Source organism: Pteropus alecto, unplaced genomic scaffold, assembly GCF_000325575.1.
Source record: "Pteropus alecto unplaced genomic scaffold, ASM32557v1 scaffold94, whole genome shotgun sequence".
NCBI lineage: Eukaryota > Metazoa > Chordata > Mammalia > Chiroptera > Pteropodidae > Pteropus > Pteropus alecto.
This window is the reverse complement of record NW_006437736.1, coordinates 14,308,067-14,321,551: the sequence shown is the minus strand read 5'-3', so window position 1 is coordinate 14,321,551 and position 13,485 is coordinate 14,308,067. Positions and strand designations below refer to the sequence as shown.

The 13,485-nt window shown below is 39.0% G+C and overlaps 1 non-coding gene across 1 annotated transcript; it reads left to right on the top strand.

Moving 5' to 3' along the window:
- Positions 1-8,471: 8,471 nt before the first annotated feature.
- LOC112482005 lies at positions 8,472-8,590 on the top strand. Its single transcript, XR_003047151.1, has one exon. It is a non-coding gene; the product is annotated as a 5S ribosomal RNA (ribosomal RNA).
- The last annotated feature ends 4,895 nt before the right edge of the window (positions 8,591-13,485 follow it).

The window sequence follows — 13,485 nt, the reverse complement described above, 5'->3', positions numbered from 1 at the left end:
TGGGGCGAGGGGCTCCGTCAGCCAGCAGGCCCCCGCAGAGTGGCTCTAACATCTGCAACGGGACCCGCCCTCTAGGCTCCCGGTCCCCGCCGGCGGCCATCGCCGACCTCTCGGGTTGCGGCGAGGCGATGGAGCGCGCGCGCGCTGGGAGGGAATCGGGAGCGCGAGAGCGCTTCGAGGACGCGCTTTCTCCACCCGCTTCCAAACCGTCCTCACGGAGGAAGGGAAACGGGTGGGGGTGCGAGGTTTGTTTCCGTCTCGAAACCGCGAGATGAATCCTTTCCGTTGCACACCTTCCCCTCCCTCACATTCCCTCCTCGGGCCGCATTCATCCACACTTTGAACCCTGACGCGAGCCCACCGAGCCGCTTGGACGCAGTGTCCGCGCCTCTGCCTCCCGCCCAGACCAGCCCACCTCCCGCGCAGCCTTTTGGACGGCCTCCGCCTGGAGTCCGGGAGGCAAAGATTTGGGGACAAAGATTACTACTACCAATAAGGTCCTTGTCCATGGTACGAAGTATAGACAATGCTTCTGTATACCGTGAGGCAAATTTTTATATTCTCGAAGCTTTCAAGATAGTTTTTAAAGATAGAGGGTAGTGTGGTTGGTACAGCCAGCTCTAACACTTAGAAACCAGTGTAAACCTTGGGCAGATTAGTTACTTCGTCCAAGCCTTGAAAAGAGAATATTCCAAGGTTGCTGTGAGAATAAAATGAAATTCCATATTTAAGAGCATGTGTAAATTCCAAAACTCTATATGTAAAAAAATTATAGTCCAAAGAAGGCTAAGTATATGAATATGTTCAACTACATAACCACTCTTAAATTTTTCTAGATCATGAAGAATAAAACCAAAGGCAACTCCCATCACGGGGCTACTTCACGTGGAAGATCATTACCAAATAACCCGAGTCATTTATTACCACCAGAAAGCCCAGACGTGAGATAACATCATGTCCTAACCAGTTTGCCTTTTTGCGTGTCACATCTCCCTTCACAGTCGCCTCAGCCTACAAATTCTTTTCAGTGCTCCTTTCCCAATCCTTTGGGTCTGCTTTTTCTGGACTGGATCGGATTTCTAGTTCCACTTATATATGTCATCTTCTGAATTAACTTCTCCGAATCTTAATCTGCCTAACTATAAAAGTTAACTATAAACATATTTTATAAAGACCATAGAAATAGTTACCTACTTTCAAGGAGTATATGAATTAGAGTTTATGAAACTTAATGCCTGGCACAAAGCAAGTACCATTTCTGTGTTCACTGCTCTAATTATATGTTATGCCACTGAGAATAACCTACGATAGTGAACTATTTTCACAAAGGTCATGTTTAGAGGAACACATGTGCCATATGATATATTACCTTCAGAAGAAAGGGGGGAAAGTTTATAAAACAAATGTTTCAATTTACTTTCACTCTGGTATGGCGTCTCCTAGAACATAAAGTACAGTATTTCCAAACTAAAGACAAAGAAGAAAAGCATTTTGCAATCCAGGCAAGCTTGATCACAGAAATATTAACACTATGAGAATCTGGCAAAAGATACATAGGGAAATTGACACAAGAAAAAGGTTGCATGACCGTGCCCAGCAGAGGACCAATAACACCTAGTCTATCCTTCAATGCCCCTGGTTAAGGAACTCAATTCATGGTAACCATGCACTGTCCAGAAAAAGCGGATGGTATTGGCGAAACTACAGATAGGGATTATTAACCCACTGGCCACTTGCCTTTTAAAAAACGCTGTCATTCAATGTACTGTCACTAAAAAATTTATAATGTGTACAACAACATTTTTCACTTAAACTAGTCAGAAAACTATATTTTTTTTAAAAAGCCAATGATATTGCTTAGATTACTATTATTATATAACATTTACACAAATAACGATCAAATTCCTACTTCATGTTTTTGTGTGAAGTAATGAGGAAACCGAAATTATTTTTAGCATAATGGGAAAAAGCAAGGTCCAGAGACTCAGTTTCTTACACTCAATTGTAATCTTTGTGCTTTGATAGTTGATATGTTTAGGTAAGTATGGACTCACATCTCCTTTGGGTAGCAATGTATGCTCAAAAGTATTTTAAGTAGCTTGTCTTGATATAATCATGCACCACTCATTTTTAACCAGTAAATTAATATTCTTCAGGACTTTCTGGGATCAGTTGAATCTCTTCAGAAGACCTATTATAAGTAACCTAGCATCTCTGGAGTCAGATAAAATCCCAGCTTTATTTGCCAGTAGCATGGGATTGTTGCTTAACCTCTATAAGCCTGTTTTCTCATCAACAAAATGGAGATTAACTACTTCATTAAGTTACAAAGATTAATGAGGCAATTCACATATAATGTCCTACATAGTAAGTGCTCAATAAATATTGCCAATTCCTAATAGAACAAAGAGTTATAAATATTTATTGTATGTCCCTATTTGTGTGAGACCATCCATATGGTAATATCTTTGCAATGAAGTGCATACTGTGCCTAAAAACACTCCAGATTTTTGCTCTTATTCCTAGACACATTCGAATCAATGGAGAGCTTTTTAAAACTGATCAAATCAGACTATCTGGAATTGGGATCCAGGTATCAATATTTTTTTAAAGATCTCCAGGAAATTTTAATGTGCAGCCAAGCTGAAGACCAAGATTTAGATGAGAGATGTTAGAATAATTAACTATATATGACAGTATTGAAATGTACATGTTAAACAGATTAAACAGATTAGCTGGTTAGAATATAATAGCTAGATTTGCAGCAAGAAGCATTTTTAAAGTTCATTTGTAGACAATATGAAAATACTAGGGGAGAAACCACATACAAGTGAGGGTTCAATGAAAACAAAATCTCCCCCATAAAGCTGCCCAGGTCCAACCAATCCCGTGTCTCTGATTCTCCTTGTGTCACCTTAGTGGATATATACATCAGCCAGAAAAGCATAACTCACCCATTATACACACCATCTGATGCAAATCTTTTTCTCCTGGATTTAAAGACAAGGAAAGAAGCTGGAATTTGATCAAAACTAAAGGCCTCAAAGTGGTAAAGAGGAGAATTATAAACAAGAATGAATTCAGGATTGTTATCAGTACGTAGAATAGTATTCTTTATAGGGTATCTAATGTGATTTTTATAAATTCATGTGGCTGGAGATAAGGCAGTGAGTGTCATATCAAAACCTACACTAGCAAATAAGGGACAGTATGGGCAGCTGCAGTAGATCTAGCTCTCCCCACTGCTTCCTTCCCTCAAGCCAGCCGGCTAGAACCAGCCTGACAACAAACAGTTTTCACAGTTTGAATAGCTAAACACTGATCTAGCCTTTCTCCACCCACATCCCTCCTCCTTTTCCTCCAGTCCATTTCTGCACATAAAACTGTGTCCCTCTCTAACTATGCTAAGAAAATGCCAATGCCAGACACAAAGGAAGATGGGGTGGGGAAAGGGAGGAAAGACTGCACATCGGTTGCATCAGAGAGGGAAAGGATTAAAAAAAAAAAAAAAGACTGAGGAGTGATGTAGGTTTTCTTTAACTGTTTCTGGTTGTTAGTAATACTTCTTTTTTTCCCTACTACATAGGATTAACCTGGTATGCTGGTTTAAAATGCAGTTTACTTGGCTGTCACCCATGACCTTCTGAATCAGCCTGTGTATCTCCATTTTTTGAGCCAAATTCAAAGTTTATGGAATCAGCCATAAGTCTGCATTTTTAACAAGCATTCCAAGTGATTCTTACATACGTGAAAGTTTTGAGAATAGTGTCTTCAAGAGAGAATTATTTGTAAAATGTTCTTTATTTAAAGCACTCAACATTTATAAACTCATTTTAGCCTCAAGCAACCTTGTCAGGTTGAACAAATACCGTTAGTACTGTCTGACAGAAGAGAAACTTGAGATATTGGGATAAAATCATTGGTAGCAATTTCCTAGTCTCCTGATTCCTGGTCCATTGGAATACCTTAAAAGTATATCAAGGGGAAGAATGGAAGAAGAGAGAATGGAATAAGTAAACGTAGAAGGGCAGTGTGCTCTCTTCTAAAAATTAGAGGAACCATCCAGTAATAAACGGATAAAAAGAAAACAAGGGCCCCCCACCCCACCCAGTGCAGGGAAACATGACTGAATTGGTAGACATTTCAACCACAAAAATGGTGATATTCAAACCACACAAGGGCTGTGTAGATCCGTCACACATCTTTAGATGGCACCACCAGCACCTTGAATAATTAACAATATTTACAGACTGAATGAAAGAATGCTGGAAGCATCTTAATGAACTGCACCACCATAATTGCCCTAATTTGTTTTGCTGTCTTTTGCACATTGAAGAAGTTAGACTAGAGAGCACTGTTCATTAGTCTAAGTTCATTTAGTTATCTTTAGTGCAAAGAAACAGTGCAATTTATATCTAGTCAGTCCAAATTTTTACATGCCCTATTTCTTCATTTTGTTTTTAAATAATTCTTGCACTTTTGGTTTTCAAACCCATATTGGTCATTGAGCTAGAATTTTTTTTAATTTTCCTTTTTTTCTTATTTAACCTTTCTTCCATCAAGTCCACCTAAATCCCCAAACTACTCTTTCCTTGATTTTTCTTCTCTCTCTCAGCACCTTTGAGTTGGGGTTTCATCCTAACAGCACGATATAAAGTCAAAAGAGATAGTAGAGAGAAAGAAAAGAAAAATGAAAATCTATGTCGAATGACACAATGGAATTACTTGGCAAATTTCTAATATATTTGTTTCAGTCTTTCTTGCTTGTTTCCCAGAATTTTTCTGGACAATTGGAGCAGACAATTTAGACCAAGATAGAGGATCTGTACTACTGGCTTGCTGAGTGAATAAATGGTAAATGAGGAAATTACCACAGAAATATTCGAAATATATATAGTTATGTAACTGTCCCCAGTCTTATAATAAACCTAACACGTCTCAGAACACAGAATGCTCTCAGAGCTTTTACATATATTAAACAGTTTAATACTACTAATAACCCTACTGGGTTTGAGTATCTTCTTTTTACAAATGAGCAAACTGAGGCACAGAGAGGTTAAGTAACTTGTCCAAACTCAGACAGCTAGCAAGTAGATAAATCATTATTCAAATCCAAGCAAAGTACATGCTCTTAACCACTTCTCGTAATCCATCCAAAGACTACAAAATTGATTTTGTCTATAGTTTCCCCCCACTTCTTAGTATATAAAGTTTTATTTAGATAGCAATGCCTGCTGTTTTCCTTGTGTCTCCAATACCATATACAAACATTTGAAAAATAATAGTACATATATAGTAGAATGTGTCACAAAGGATCTAAGAGTCAATTAACCAAGTATACCTATAAAGATTCAACAAAGTTATCCAAATATATAGCTTCTATTTTGATTAACAAAGTACAAATCCATTTAAGTCATAAATGAATTGCTAAAACCATAGCTATTTATCATGCTTTTTCTCAAACTTCAGATACTAACAATACAACTACTATCTTGTGGGAGACTGTGAAATGTTCTGACGTTTAAAAAGGGACCCACTGATACGTTGGGACAAAAAGGGTTGAGCAGAGAAAGCAGGGTTTAATGCCTAATAGAGAGGTCAAAAGTAGGTCAGTGTCCCTGGCAGTCACAGCTGGTAGAGAGTGATGTCATCAAGAATTGGGGTGGGGGGCAGGGGAGGTGGAATTTAAGGTGGGAAAATAGCGAGACATTGACAGGGAGAACTGTAGGGCAAGAGAGGAGGAATTTACAGAGGCGGGCTTAAGGCAGCCTTTTATAGGCTGATTACAGAAACAGCTGAAGCACCACTTCCTCCTCCCCTCTCCCAGCCTGCTCTCTTCCAGGCCTCGTTCCCTACCTCTGTATCACCATCAGACCTCCTCCGCTGGAGACAAAGACACTCAAGAAAGGAATGAGGAGAAAGACAACCCTAAAAAAGAATTATTTCGATAACAGAGAATTTTAATCAAATCCAGGGAAACATGATGGAGAGGAACAACAATGGAGGGAGACAGGTTTTAAAAACAGTACAAAGAAAAGGAGGCGAAGATGGCTAAATGAAACAAAAGACATTCATGAAAGGAGCAAAAGTAGTATTGGAAATATAATTCTAATAATTTCTAATTACTTAGGTTTAAAAAATGAAATGAGCACAAGCTAAGAAAGACATAATGGTTGAGATTTGAAATCATCAAAAATATGTAGTGTTGTGGCAACAAAGCAAAACTGGAATGCTCCCAACTAAGACTTCCCTCCCCAGCTCACATCCAACTTCAAAGTTATGCTGCCTCTGTGTTTATTCGTCTAGCTCTAGAAGTTCTCATGACGAAGTTAAATCTTCATTCCAGTTATGGGGGTCTCTATTAAATTTTGTTAATAATTATAGTGGTAACAATAACCATCCTTGGAACACAGAGATAGTGTATCTCAACACCCCCACTTTTGAAATATGCCAGGCACGTCACGTTATTTTAATCACCAAAAATAAATAAATAAATCTTGTTGAATTAATCTGATCAAAACTGAATGTCTTTCCATTATGTCCACTAGCTCTCCTAAACAAAAAAATATATATTTTTTTCTCATCTAAGAACTGTTAACACTCCTTTCTAGATAATTGTTAAGTTTTTAAATACCCCTGGTGTAACCAAAACATGCCCGTAATATGCATGTCAAGATAAATCACATCTAGAAAGAAATAAGAAAGAAAAACTAGAAACTATCTCACCAATGTATCAGAAGAAATAGGGTATATAGTGCCTATCTCTGGAAATGTTGCTTTTCTTTCCCTCCTCTTAAATTTCTTCCTTTTCTAAGGGAGGAATTCCTATTGTTTATCTTCTGTTTTCTCTTTTCCCCTTTCTGCAAATCTCCTTTTTCTTTTCTCTTCTTGCAACGGCTTCTCTCTTTATTTCCATCTGATGTTGCCCCCGTATTTCCTTCTGACTTTGTTGTGTCTTGACTCAGTCAGCCAGACTTCCACTAAACTTTCAGAGCTGGAATCGGAACAGTGCATTTGGCAAAAAGTCAGTCACACATACCACACAACCACAAACAAACACTCTGACTACAAAATCCTTTCAACAATATAGTCCCATTTCTCACAGTCAGCAGTTCACGCAGACCCATAATCTGAAATAAGCAACACATGCATTCACATACATTCTGCATGCACATGGCCTCTGCAGTCAGCTCACAAAGACACAATATCTGCAGAAAGATCCTGTAGGCAGCATGCACAGACTGCATTCTCCACCCCTTTCATAAGCTCTTCCTGACTGGCTCTCCCAGCTACCTCCTCCCCTCATTCTGCCTGGCAATGACTCCCCTCCTTTTCCTGCAGCTCTTGAAGTCGTAACTGCAGTGCCATCCATCACCCTCCCAACAGATTGTCAGGCAAAGCAATTGTTTCTTGAAGCTCTCTTTTTCCCCTGACTGGGAACTTGTTCTAGCCAAAGGACAGTCAGAATAGAATCTCCTCCTGGAATACAATAACGTAGGTTGGTCCCTAGTGCCCTAACTTGATTCTGCAGATTTTAATTTTGACATGGAAGGCTTGGGGAGAAGGCAGGGAAGAAGGAAAGAGAAGAGAGTGGAGGAAAAATGGAAGGAAGGAAGGAAGGAAGGAAGGAAGGAAGGATGGAAGGAAGGAAGGAAGGAAGGAAGGAAGGAAAGAAGGAAGGGGAGGCAGGAAATGGAGGAGGAATGAAAGTAAAAAGAGAAACAAAGATAATAAAATTATGAAAAATTAGTTATAACAGATTCTTGAGCTTTTTGTTACCCAATAAGTTACTGAAGTGACCCCAGAAGTAGGACAGAACATTCTTTGAGAAGGTTAATAGGAGAATCAGTGATAAAGAGAATAATCTGGTAAGATTGTACATTTTGAAATTTCCTAGAAAGACTAGACATCTCAAAATCTGCCACAAAGAAGATTTAAACTAATTTGTATTTAGTGACGCATGGAGAGAAAGTACATTTGACTTTCAGTTAAAACAACAGATGATTTGTCCCAAATATTGCAGTATGAGATATACTAAAAATGTATCTGTTGTTTATCTGAAATTCAAATTTATTTGCCCATCCTGTATTTTATCTGGCAATCATGTCCTCAGGGAATTCTAATGCATGCTCAGTTTTGAGAAATACTGGTATAAAGTAAGAAAGACTACATTTACTTTAAGACCTACTAGAGGTGGTTTCAAAGTGGAGATTCTTACCCCAACCACAAGCATACCAGACTGAAATCCCCAAAGAAGGAGCTCAGGAATCTTCATTTGATATACATAGGATGGTTTTGATGTGCTAAAGTTTGATGCCCACTGACTTCCTCACAATTTTTTCATGGAACTCTCCCTAAATCTGCATTAAAAATTATTTAATTAGGATGTGGTTCCATAGTGTAGCAGTTAGCACATCTGCTTTACACGCAGAAGGTCCTGGGTTCATGCCCCAGTGGAGCCACAGTCCATGGTCTACGGCCATGCTACCCTGAACAAGCCCTATCCCGTCTGATCTTGGAAGCTAAGCAGGGTCGGGCCTGGTTAGTACTTGGATGGGAGACCACCTAGGAAGACCAGGTGCTGTAGGCATAAATAATAATAATAAATAAAATAAAAATTGTTTAATTAAACAGGGAGCCATTAGATTGAGGTGGCTCTGAAGCCATGGTGGTCTACATAAGCAAACCCAAATCTAAGCCTATAAATGACTCGAGGTTAGGAAATCAAAAGCTAAAGACAACCAATCACAAATAGCCAACTAGGCTGTAAGCTATAGCCAAACAAACAACCTCCTTGCTTTTGACTTTTGTCTATAAAAGTCTACCTCTGAGCTCCAGTGGGTAGAATGCTCCTAACTGGTTCCAATTTGGTGCTGCCCAATTCTAATAGATTTTTGTTCAAATAAACTCAAGAATTTTAACATGTCTCAGCTTATCTTTTAACAGTTCTGGTGTCAGGAGAAGGACCAGGAGAGCCCCCGACAATGACCCCAAGAAACAACGAGCAACCAAGTGTAGGTACCGACATAACCAATTGAAAACCCTTGATTTCTTGTTGCCTCTGATGGTTTGGGGTAAGTCCCTCTTGGATCCTAGCCCCCCAGCTTTTGTTACAAGCTGACCAACTTTATTTGAGCATTTCTTTTTCGACCCAGAGTCTGATACGGTCCAACTCAGAAACCAAACTGAAAAAAAAAAAAAAAAAAGAAGTAAGAAGCCAAATTAGGTTGGGGGTCAGACTGAGTCTGACTTAAACTGGATTGGGTCCAATGTGAGGCCTCAGGTGAATAAAACTTTGTACTAAGGCTGAACACGCAGGTTAACTTTACAAAAGATAATTTTGAATTACAATGGCCACTGTGGGAAACTTTTAACTTGGATCCATTTTTGAGGTGCCCTAGAGAAAAGGGGGTCTTAGCCAAACACTCACTATAGAAGCAGAAGGAATATTACGTTTTTCCCTCTACAGTTTCTAGTGACCAGAATGAAATTCTCTGGGACACCTCATTCTCTCTAGAGCCTGCAGATGAGATGGGATCCTGGGAAAACTGGCAATAAGCTGGCAAAGGGTGAGAATTCTTACCAAAGTCAGTTCTCCCAGATTTCTAGTTGAGAGAGGAAGGTAAAATTTCATGTTGCCCCTTCTGTAGGAGTCCAGAGCAAGTCACAAGACGTGCCTCTGTGGTATGCGGGCTCAAGAGAAACTTGTAGTTTCTAAAATAACTTAAATTAAGTGCCTTATCCATAATGAGATTATCAGATAATGCTTTTGGCTTACTCATAAGGGCAGGGCAAATGAACATCTGATCTTCCTGCAATGACCTTCCTTTCTGAAACCCTAAGGTGCCTCACCTCGTCCTTAGCATGGTATGTACCTCATTTTAACTCTATCTGTCCATGAACTTCTCATGCATGTGGGGTTCCCATACATATGTATGTAATTAAATTTAGTTATTTTTCTCGTTAATTTCTGTCATGTAGATTTAATTATCAGATCAGCTAAAGGAACCCTGAAGTGTAGAGGAGAGCTTCTTCCTCCCACACACCTCCTTTCCAAGTTCAAACTCTTAAGAATTTGGTTTTGGAATACAAATTCATTATGAATTCTTTCTGTCTCAGGGACAGCTATTTTTTTATTTTTTATTTTATTTTTTATCCTGAGAACTTGGCTTGACCTTCTGCCTGCTTGGGCCATGTAGGTTGTCAGTTCTTGTATATATAGGCATTTCAACTGTCAAGTTGGAAGCCCCCAAAATATGACTGGACAGAGATGTGGGCTGCATGCATTTGCAACTAGATATGGGTTATACTCAGTTTGCAGCTTGGGTGCTACTAACTGTTGCCAGCATCTCAGGAGAATTGTCTAAATCTTTCTTTTGCTGTCTTTGGGAGTGCTTCTGGATCTTGGGAGAATAGTATCTTTTGCACCCTCTATCGGGATGCCTCTGGCATTCATAGGGTTGTTCAGTATTGCCAAAGAATATTTACTATTTGTTGTAGCTGAAACCTAACAAGATATGTGAAAAGATTTTCCTTTTTTAAGGTTTGTCTATGGTTGGAAGTTGGCTCACTTGGAAGCTGGTGTTCAGAGCCTGATAGGAACTTTTTTAAAGGCATTCTCCCCTAAGCAAAATGAAACTATGTACTCAGAGGGAAAGAAAAACATTCTGAAGCCATTATGGAAGCATTTATGAAAAAAAAAACAAAAAAACATTCCAAAGACACACAGCTCTAAAACATGGAAATCTTGATTTCCATCTTCACTGGCAACCTCTCTGATATAAAGAAACAAATTGAAAACAACGTAGTTGGAGTGGTGGGTCAGCCTCTTAATATCATTTAGGTTGCAGCCCAATTGTTGGAGGAATCAGAAACAACTGTATTTGCCTTATAAATTGAATTCTTACAAGAACAGAAACGCAGCTTTAGAAGCAATGCAAAGCCACCATTCTTTTCACCGATCCCCAAACTTCCCTATTCATCTCAGAAGGCTTGCAGATATTATAAAAGATCTAGATTTAGGAAACAAAAACCCTTCTTGGAGAAACTTATTTCCTTTCTCTGTGGCTTTTAAATGTAAAAGTTCTACCTGGGCTTCTCTAGAAAACCAGATCCATCTCTTTGAAATACTTCTGATCAGCTGGCTACAAATCTGGGGTTCTGACCAACCCCCTCCTTGAGTTTAATAGTTCATTAGGACAGCTCACAGAACTCAGGAGAGTCCTTATTATTACCCATTTATTATAACAGCCAAATACTAGAGATGCATAGGGCAAGGTATGAAAAACTCTACTAAATACTGTATGTTTCCAACCATATATATTGTGGAAAAAGAAACACTCTGAAGCAGTAAAAAGGTCAGTCATTGTCAGGACTTAAAGTGGAGGGCAGAGCACAGAGTATTTTTAGAGCATTAAAACTAATATGATACTGTAATGATGGATGCATGTCATTATACATTTGTCAAACGCCATAGAATGTACAACAGGGTGTACAGAGAGATGCATTTGTTACAATTGATAAACCTATACTAAAGCATCATTATCACCCAAAGCCCAGAATTTGCATTAGGGTTCACTTTGCTTTTGTACATTGTATAGAGGAGACTATGGGTGTTTGGGGCAGGAGGAATATGGGAATTCTCTGTACTTTTCACTCAATTTAGCTATGAACATAAAACTGCTCTAAAAAATAAAATCTATTTAAAAAAAAAAAGCAATGGGCTTAAGTAGGAGTATGCTTCTCCAGCCATTCTAGAATTACTTGGGATAGAATCTGCTAGGTTGGTGATGATCACTTAGGAAATCCTTAGTTTCTGTCTTACTTGCACCAATAGCTAACCTTTCCACCATCTTAAGCAGCCATTGCTACTGATGAAAATGGGTTAAATCACTTGTTTCTTTACATATCAGAGAATAAAGAAAATTTGGAATTACTTCTCCCATTAAATTCTTGATTCCTCAAATGTACAAGTTGTCTTAGTCATCTTTTTAAAATTACCAATACCTAGTGAATTGCCTGGCACTGAGAAGGCAACCAAAATATTAATTAAATACAGTTCTGAGTCATTAGGAATCTTCCACTCTGTCAGGCATAGCTCAAGACTCATGCCATGTGAACTACATCAACAGTCAATTGGAATAGCAAATGGGATGTAGGAAAAAGCAACTAACTGAAAAACTGGACTAGAAGTTGTTTGTTGCCCTCTTGTGTCCAGTTTTAGGAAATACAGCCTCTCCCCTCCACACAACAAACACATGTGTGAGTCCCGGTGCTTGCTTTTGGGCATGCAACAGTAAACAAAGCATCTGTCCACCATGAGCCACTCATTGTGCTGGAGACAATTTGGAAAGTAATCCAAAGGGGATATTACCCAAACTGGATTATAAAGGATGATTAGAAATTAGGTGGCTGAACAATAAGGATTGTGGGAAAAATAAGGATTATGTTGCAGGTGTTGCAAATAGAATGTAGTATATGCAATAATATCTTAGAAGAAAGAGAGACCTTGGACATTCTGTGGAACTGCAAGTAATTCAGTATGGCCGGAAAACAGTCTCTTAGTGGTCACTCCGGGAAGCTCAGCCTAGAGTTTGTTATTTAGCTTTCTCCCCTTCTGATTAATTGACTCTGATCTCTATAATTAAAGCCTGACTGACTAAAGGTGCCAATAGGACATCCAGATAGAAATATGCTCTTACATACTCAGATGTATAGCTCAGAAAATCGTTGTAGATTAGACTGAGGTATAGATCTGGGAGCATAAACAAATAGATGGTAAACAAAGACATGGAGTGGATGTGATTAATGAGGAAGAGAGTATAATCAAAGAGAGGATGGCTGGGGTAAGAACCTTGAAAACTACCAGCTAAGTGTAAAAATTACCAGCTAAGTGTAAACAGAAGAAGAAAAATATATAAATGAACACAGAGTGCAGCTAAGAGAAAAACAAGAGATGTAATGTCATAGATTTCAAGGAAAGAGGACATTTAACAAAGGAGAGAAATAGTCAACAGGGCCTAAGGCTGCAGAAAACAAGAGAAAAAGACTGAAATTTATAATGCTGAGCATCAAACAGGTCCTTGTGTGATAGCTTTTCTTAGAATTGTGAAGAGAGGTGAATCAGGTTTCAGGGAAAAGGCAAGATACGAATGTTCCTTGTTTGGCACTTATCTAGTCTGTTGAAAAGATTCAGTTTAACTTCACAGGCATTGTGCTAAATTAAAGATGACTACACATTTTTTGCCACTCCTCCCATCAAGAGGTGGAGTCTATTTGTCTTGCCCTTAAATTGGAACGGGCCCTGTTGACTTATTTTGACCAATAGAACATGGTAGGAGTCGTGGTGGTTGACTCCTGAGGCTGAATCTTCAGAGATCCACAGCTTCTTCCTTTGCTTCTTGGGATGCTCCTCTCAACCCACAGCCACACTGTCAGAAGCCCAAGTGAGTCAGGTGTGGATACTACAGGGAAGAGAATCAGATT